Source organism: Micrasema longulum, unplaced genomic scaffold, assembly GCF_059751315.1.
Source record: "Micrasema longulum isolate JH-2025_06_02 unplaced genomic scaffold, ASM5975131v1 h1tg000684l, whole genome shotgun sequence".
Taxonomy (NCBI): Eukaryota; Metazoa; Arthropoda; class Insecta; order Trichoptera; family Brachycentridae; genus Micrasema; species Micrasema longulum.
The window spans coordinates 510381-519224 of record NW_028277880.1 but is presented as its reverse complement, the minus strand read 5'-3'; positions in this window follow the sequence as shown (position 1 = coordinate 519224).

Genomic DNA, 8844 nt, shown 5'->3' with positions numbered 1-8844 from the left:
TTTTGGTTTTTATTTGTAAGTAAAAAAAGGGACTTTGTATTTTACTATTAAAAATATCTAAGAGAGGGCTGAGAACATGGTGAATGGAGCACTCAACTCAGCCTTGGCAAATAAATCGGGTTGCCTTCCCGTGGCTAGTGTCGCAGACTCAGGAATCAGAAGTACATGGTTGAACCGCATTCTACCGAAACTTGATTTCCATTTTCTAATAGTGAGTTATTTACAACTCGTTTAAAATGACCTCCAAAATTCAAATATTTGGGTAAACCAAAAGAACGAAAATATTATTTTATTTATAAAAAAAAAAATTAGTAATGAAAATATATATATATATATTTATATCGCAGGAAGCAAAATAGGCCGTTCACAATAAAGTCCTGGTGCCAACCTTTTTCTATGGAAGGAAAGTATGGGATTGGAAAAACGAGGTTGTAAGTAGACTAGATACTGTCAAAATGCGATTTCGGGCCAATGTGTGGTAAAACTATGTACAATAGGTGCACAAATATCGAGATTCATGCACTAAGACTGAAAACCATGTTCTGCGTTGTAGAGCAAAAAGATGGCAAAAAACGACAAAAAAAAATAAAAAACTAGAAATACAAGGGATGATCAAATCCAACAAATACTTGAAGATGTTTATTTATTTATTTTATTTAATGCACAAAATACACAATTTTATCATAGACACCATTATATGTTTTTTATGTCCCGACTTGTTAGAAAATTCCGGTTAAGTCGGGACTCTTCTATATATAAATCAAAAATATTTATTTAAATATTAAAACAATATACAAAATAATCAAAACAATATGCAAAATAACCAAAACAATATACAAAATAATAATAGAAAAATATGAATAATAAAAAAAATGTACATGTCAAAAGCTAGAATACTCGCGCGCGTGCATGAGAAAGTGTATGCATGTAGAGGAAACAATGTCTGTATGCTAAAAAATTGTGAAATGGCATTCTTTTATCTCTGCCTACCGACACAGAAAAGCGGCGTGATGATTTGTTTGTTTGTTTGAAAAATATAATTTATTTAATAACGTTCGAACCGCTTACATGTTATTGGGATACTTTTTTTTATTATTTGTATTTGCATAACCTAGGAAAATATATACTCACTCCACGTCGGCACGACTGCTTTTGAGGAAATTTTCTTGGATATTTTTTCCAGAAAGGTTTTACGAAATTGTACCAATACATCTGGAAATACTTTCATATTTCAATTCCGTCCTTTTATAAAACTAGCATCAGAGAGCTAAAGGACAATAAACCAAACATGGCAGTTACTTTTACCGCTTTCTGCGCCTCATGCAGAGGCTAAAATCGTCACGAAAATTGTTTTTTTACTTCAACTGCTTTATTTGCAGCCAAACATTAAGTATACATTTTTTTTGGCAAACCGAAACCTTCAGTCTTGTTAAGCTGCGTACACACAAGCAAACTTTGAGCGTTGCTTTTTTTGTGGCAGCCATTTTCAAAATTTATGGAAATAAGTTGTAAATAAATCACTATCAGAAAATGGAAGTCATGTTGGGGTAGAGCGGGGTTTGAACCTCGGACCATCAGTCCTCGACACAAGCAACGTTACCAAAATATTATTCTTCTTTTCTTCAAGATTTGTGTAAAATGTTTTTTTTATCAAATTCACAATATATAATATATAACGTGTGCATTTAAAATTAAAATAAATGCATTTTTCTTTTTTAGGATTACAGAGGTTAAGAATATTTTTTGTAACAATAATTATTGACGAACTAACTTTAAAATGCACTCACCAATACCCAGGATACATACATGGGTATGGCAATTAGTTTGAACAAATATTCGACATTTTAAATACAAATTCGAATTTAGTCCCACTCGTTATTTTTTTGAAGGGTATGTTTTTTTTAAAAATATTCTTGAATTCACATTTTTTTCATTCCTTGGATACGGATTTTTTATTGCCAAATGGCAAATTTTTCCAACCAACTGATGAAATGAAGGTGTTATTGAGATAATTTAAATTTTCACATTGCTCTAAAACACATTTTGTTTAAAAAGTGTCATTACGTAAAATATTTTTTTTATTACCTCATGAAAACTAATAACTTCATTTTTATGTTAAGTCATTCTCAACTTTGTCATATTTCACATAACATTTCCTCATCCTAATTGTAATTTTATATTTCCAGATGTTGTTTTTTTTTAACTTTTTTGTTGTATTTATGTATTCTACTTTCACTAAATTCTTCAGTTTGAATTATTATTTTGCAATTATATTTCATATTTTGTTAAATAAAAATAGTTCACTGCTGTTTTATTATTACTCTTAATATTTTTTTTGTAAAAAGGTTCTTTCAACCGTTGATGAATAAATAAATAAATATCTGGTTCTGGACATTATGCATTTTTGGCGATAGTTTGTGTTGGAACTACGGGACGCAATTTGAATTTCGTAGACAGGAGCTTTCAGTCGACACAAAGGCTTAAAGGCTGTTTGTGGATACGCTATGCTCCAACTGGTGAACGGACACGAAAATGATTAAGATTATAATTTCTAAGTTAGAAACTGAACATTCAGAAAAATGAGTGTGAATTAATCAATACTTCATTCCGGTATTTGCAGTTTGAAAGGAAAAAAATAATACTTACGTGTTTATTATTAACGAATTTTTTTCAGTTTTAATTTAATTTTTACTTCAACATCATCCTTATCACTCCCCTTTCCGCACCTTATGATGCATAGGACATTGGTACATCAATTGCAGCGTATCGTGATCATTTTTGTTACATGAAGGCTAGATGATTAGTCTTACGCTTCAGGTGCCAGGCCAAGACACTATGAAATATTTTAGTGTAAAAACAACTTTTCAACTCTTTGAGCACCGGTCAAATACACATAGAAATTACAATGTGCCCGGCCCATTTTTGTGAAAATTTATGCTTTGTGAAGGGTTTCTTAAAGTGTCATAATTATGAAAATACTCGGTTGAATCGATTAAAACTTCTCATATTTATTTAAAACAATTTAAAGAGTCATTTTTGTATGATAGATTGCCAACATTGGCTTTTATGGAGAGCCACATTGCAATGTTAGCACATATACAGGGTCTCACTCCTTCTTGTGCTTTTTATCCCGCAGCCGTGTAAACGCGTGATTATAATAATCACGTTCCCGGTCCCGTGTTTTCACGTGGTTTACCAGCAGCAAAAAAATACCCATAAAGGTCACAAGATGTCAATAAAATGCACTTTTTTAGACCGCTGGTAAACCATGTGAAAACACGGGACCGGGACACAACGCGTGGTTATATAAGCACGTGTTTACACGGCTCAGGGATACAAAGTTTTAAGTGAATATTTTATTTAAACTATGTCAGAAATCAAAACCGATGCCTCTTGAATGGTAGGCAAAACATTTGTACTTACCTAGTCGTAAATAACTGCTTTCGAAAATGGGAAACTAGTAATATTGTGGTAGAGTGGGGTTCAAATAACGGATTTCTATATAATGCGAAGTTTCGGGAAACATCTCGAAATCACAACCCATTTAGTAATTTAAAGAATTAGTAAATAATTCAGTCGTAATGTACTGTAATACATACACTCGATTTTTTAATTCATGTCTGAGAGGGCTACATTTAATAACAGCGTTTGGAGACTTATAAACGGCCTTGAGAAGATACACTTTACTATATTAGATTTTATAATCTAGTATTTTCTAATGCGTATTGACTTTTTTATCATTATGTGTAAGTAAGATTCTTTCCAGCGTTCCGGCTACCGTTTCTGGAGCCATCTTCAGGGTAAACTGTGTGTTGCGTACAAAAAATATGTCAATATGTACTAGTCGTTTGTACCATGTCGCATTTGGAAGTAGGTACATTAAGGGACAGTTTTATAAACATATAATCAAACTGCCGTAAGTGTAACGAACCGTTGGTCGTTCGTTACGATAACCGACGGTTTTGTGTTCTATAAACCATTTTTGCTAACGGACGGTTGCCGGTAAGCATTTTCATAGAAATCCTAATTTTTTCGTCAATTGTCTATGAAAAAACTTTTTATCTAAGCTCTTTCTGTCAAATGCGAACGGTGCGCATTCGCATTGAATGAAAAAATACATTAAATGCAAATACTCGACAATTTTGAACGAAGTTTTTACACAAAAAAGAACTATGAATTGAGAGTACTCTGAATTAAAATTAAAATTATTACAAACGAGCAGGTACGATGGATAGTTTTTACTATAATCTGTTATTTTAGTATACATTTATATCAATAAACCATGTTTAAAATTTAAAAAAATTAACTGCTGAATATATTTATCCATCAGACTAAAGTTGATTTTATACCACCACGCAGAGTAAAAAAACATATAAAACTGGTAATTCAACTAAATCCCAAAATAATGACTATCTGCATGTTAATTGGGTGGAGATTTGATCAAATAACAATGTGATAAAACGACTGTCATGTCAAATACGACAGCGGCGCTGAAGGTAACGGATCGTAATGCATTTAACCGGCCAAAATCGGCCAGTAACCATTTAACCACAGATTTAACGGCTCGTAACGCTACGAACGTTTATAAAACGCAATAATAGGCCGGTATACCAAATATTAATTAAAAATGGTATCAAGTTAACGAACGAGTGTTCACAAAACCGGCCCTTAGCGTCGTTTTGTTGTTTGTCGTACGCATCCAGGAATCATATTGAGTTTATTGTTTCCATTTCTGTTTATGTTATTTCAATTGTACCTGTTATTAGTGCACAGTTTCTGAGATTATACAGAATCTTTGGCTTGAAGGAAAAAACATTTGATCACACGTGTGCAAAGAATAGACTAAGCGCTTTTCCAACAGAATTTTTAAACTTACAACGCATGGCATTCAATTTACAACACATGGGATTTTAAAACGTGCCTCTCGCTGGCTAGTGAAAACAGGCCTTAACATGTTTCAAAGAAACTCGCAGTTCTTTTTCAAACGAATCACTCTCCATTTCGGGAAGAAATCTATTTGATTTTTTTGTCTCCGACTTTCTTTGAAGAAAGATATTCAATGTTTTTGCTAACAATATTGTTTCGAGAGTCTTTTTTATACAAACGGCATCCTGAATCGCAACCAAATTAGAATTTAATTTGAAATGTATTTACTCGCTTTTGATGTGGTGCTTTTAAATGTATTTTATGTTGAAATATTCAATGATATATTACACCAATTCACCATTGCCCTAAAAGCAGATTCGATATGACGTTAGAATATATAAGTTTTTTAATCCTAGTGTGATTTTCCATGATTTAAATACCTATATATATATATTTTAATTTGTAGTGTATATCCACAGTAATACAGAATAAAAAATATGAAATAATGTACTTTATGACAGATATCCACAAAAGTACATTGAATATACATTAACTTCGATAATAAATAAGAATCGAGAATATGAAAGAATATCGCACGCAACTATACTGGCTCAGTATCAGGCATAGAAAAAACATTCACGTTCTATTACTTTACAACATATAAATCCCATTTCGCCTGTTTATCTGAGATAGCTCTTCCAACCTCTATCACAACATGGACTATCTCTTTGCTCTAGTAACGAGAGAACCTTTTTAATACTTATTCGCCGCTTTTTACTCACGATTGTCAAAGATGCGTCTTTTTATTAATGTACGTATGAAAATTTGAATTTTTCTTTTCTCCTTCCTCTTTCCTTCTCTCTTTACCTCCTCATCTTCTGATAGTAAAGTGTTAACATTTAGTAAATTTTTATTTCTTAAAAAATATGTAAATATGTATGTTAATGTTTTAATTAAAATATTCTAATATACTTACAATATGTTATACCACTGATGTTCTCAAATTGAACGGTTTAGGTAGGTAGGAAAAAAATACCTTAAGGCATTATGCCCGCTCTAATGCATATGTATATAAAAAGTATAACAAATAAATAATCGTTTTTTTGCTTGTGTAAATATGTTATAGAGATTAGTTGTGAGGGTGAGTTGTTGTTTGGACACGAGTGTGTATATTATTTCACAAGTGTCATAAAGATATAAAATATGAAATATGATAAACAGAATATGGTTTTATTATTATGAAAATGTGAAATTACTAAGCATAATGTGTTTGTTAAAAAACGCATTTAAAATATTAATGTTTTACAATCAAAAGGGTCTATGTGTCAACAATTCAATTAAAATCGCGAGCTAAACGTATGAGTGGAGAGTTCTAAGCATAGTTCGTATGAGATACTGGCACATGAACTAAAGAGCTTGACGTGTGACGGGCGCGGTGGCCAGGTGTCTTTAGTGACACAAGAGCCGGGCTACATAGGCGTCTACTTAGTTTTTCAGGAAGAACCCCCATGTCTATCAGCCAATGGCGATCTTCTAAATTAAACAAGTAGTGCTTTAAATTATTATGTATTATTATGAAAATAAAACTTTATTATTAGTGTTACACACTTTTTATTATTTTCCAAGAACACTTCTACAGTTTCGGAAGAGCACTCCTCTCGATGGGAGGAGTGCTCTCCCGAAACTGTAGTAGTGTTCTTGTAAAATAATGAAAATTGTGTAACACTAATAACTTAGCTTTATTATCATAATAATTTATAATGAAGTGTTACGAAGTGAATGCCGATTCAATTTAAAATATTAAGTAGTGCTTTTTTCAAGAAGACATATGATTATTATTTAGACCGGTATACCTGCATTTCCAGTTTAGATGACGTGAAAATAATGTCTAATGAAATTTCTCGAATTTCTTTTATTTCTGACATATTGTGGAGACCAAAGAGTAGAAGCTTACTCGAGCAAACTGCAAACGTATACAAAGTTGACTCTTTGAATACACGCGATATTTTTAAATACCTGATGTGTTCGAAGAAAAAAGTTTATTTCCGATAGTCTTTAATAAGAGTTGCACGTAGAAAATTATAAAATTAACAAAAACTGCCGTGCATAATTCATTGTAATTTTTAGGTGCTAGAGCCGGAAATACGTTTGTTGGCCAGGCTGTTGTCATAGTCATATTTACGCTAGACTGACCGTTGAACTCAATTGCCTCATGTAACAGATGTTACCGAGATTTATCTCACGTCATACGACGCAATTTTATACACTCTAGCGCACTTAGTACAGAACAGCCATATTTATTGTGCGCATTGTCACAAATTTTCCTCTCTCCGCGAGTGTATAAATAAAAGCGAGAAAACACAAGTCAACAAAATTAACAGGCAGAGCTGCAATCTGTTACTAAATAAATGAGTTTTTGTGATTTATAACACAAAAAATAAATTGTGCCTTAATTCAACTAACCCCTTATAGGAGCATAAAAACGTTTTTTTTACTGCCGATTGTTTAGGTTTAAGAAATGTATACAAAATGCGTTTTTATTTTTACGAATAAATATGTAAAATAATTTAATTTTAATCATCCTCATTGCTAATTTTATTTAAATGTGTATTTTTTATTGTTCACATGTAATTTAATTTATGTTTACTTGAGAAGATGGTGCACTGGATACATTTCCTGTGTGCCTTTCGTACACCTCCTTAAAAATATTCCTTCCATTTTGTTTTAATTCCATTATCATTCGTCACCATTTTCTATTGTTTCCTATTACTACTGTCATACATCCGCTGTCTTTCCTTTTTTGAGAATTTTTAACCGCTTTCCAGAATAATTTAATATTTTCTTGGAAATTTTTTGTCATTTTTTGTCACTTTCTTTCAGTAATTTCTTTTTTTCACGCACACCCTGTTTTACTTTCTTCTTACATTCAATATGTACATTTGTTAATGCGGCATACTTACTGGCATCCATTTGACTTATTGTTAACAAGTTTAACCACGCTTTTTTCTTTTCTTGAACGAGCTTTTTTATTTCATCATCCCACCATGAATCACCTTTCTTTCTTTCTTGTTTTGCCACACCGTATACTTCTGTTGCTGATTCACACATACTTTTTTTCAAAAAATTCCACATATCATCAATGCTCATACTCTCTTCACACTTCTCTATCAGTCTACGACTAACCGCGCTTTCAAATTTAAAGCGCGGTTAATCTGTTTCAAATTTCAAAATAAAATGGTTAAATTGTTAGTCTTTTAGTCCACTTCTGTCGAGTTTTAAAGATCGTGTCGATCTCACTTCACACATCTCATATTTACAAGAACATGACGAAATACTTGATCTATTATTTTCATATGTTTTAATGATATATTTAGTAATCACCATTAAAACAAAAGTGGATAAGATTTATTAATTAATTATACCTCGATAAATAAAACCATTGGGTAGAAAAAAATTAAAACAAGTGGTAAAAAACCTTTAAAAATTTTACTATACTTTATGATAACATTATTTTCGAATATCTCTAGGATAACCTGTTTTGAAAAGAACTGTAAAGTTTACCAAATATTATTAATTATTGTATCATACTTATTTCATTTAGCGTGATGTGTATGTTATAATTTATTTTATTATTTTGTTCATTGTCTTGTTAAACTTTTCCGCTAGATAAACGATATAATTTGATAAATTACTTTAATAGTCTCAACGCGTTGGATATAATTCCATAATAGTATCGTTCAGGTAAACAAAAGTAAATAAGTCAGCAAAAATACGAAATGATTAACGGTTTTGTTTGTGTTCCTTCGGAGATAAATTTGTCACATTAACTCATTTTAACTAAGTAGGTAGTGAATTGCATAAATAATTTTACCTTAGCGTTTTAAAAATAAATTAATGATAGCGGATAGTAAATTAATTTTCTTAACTGACAATATGAGCTAGTGGATGTAGCCAATAATATATTAGAAATGTTTTTAA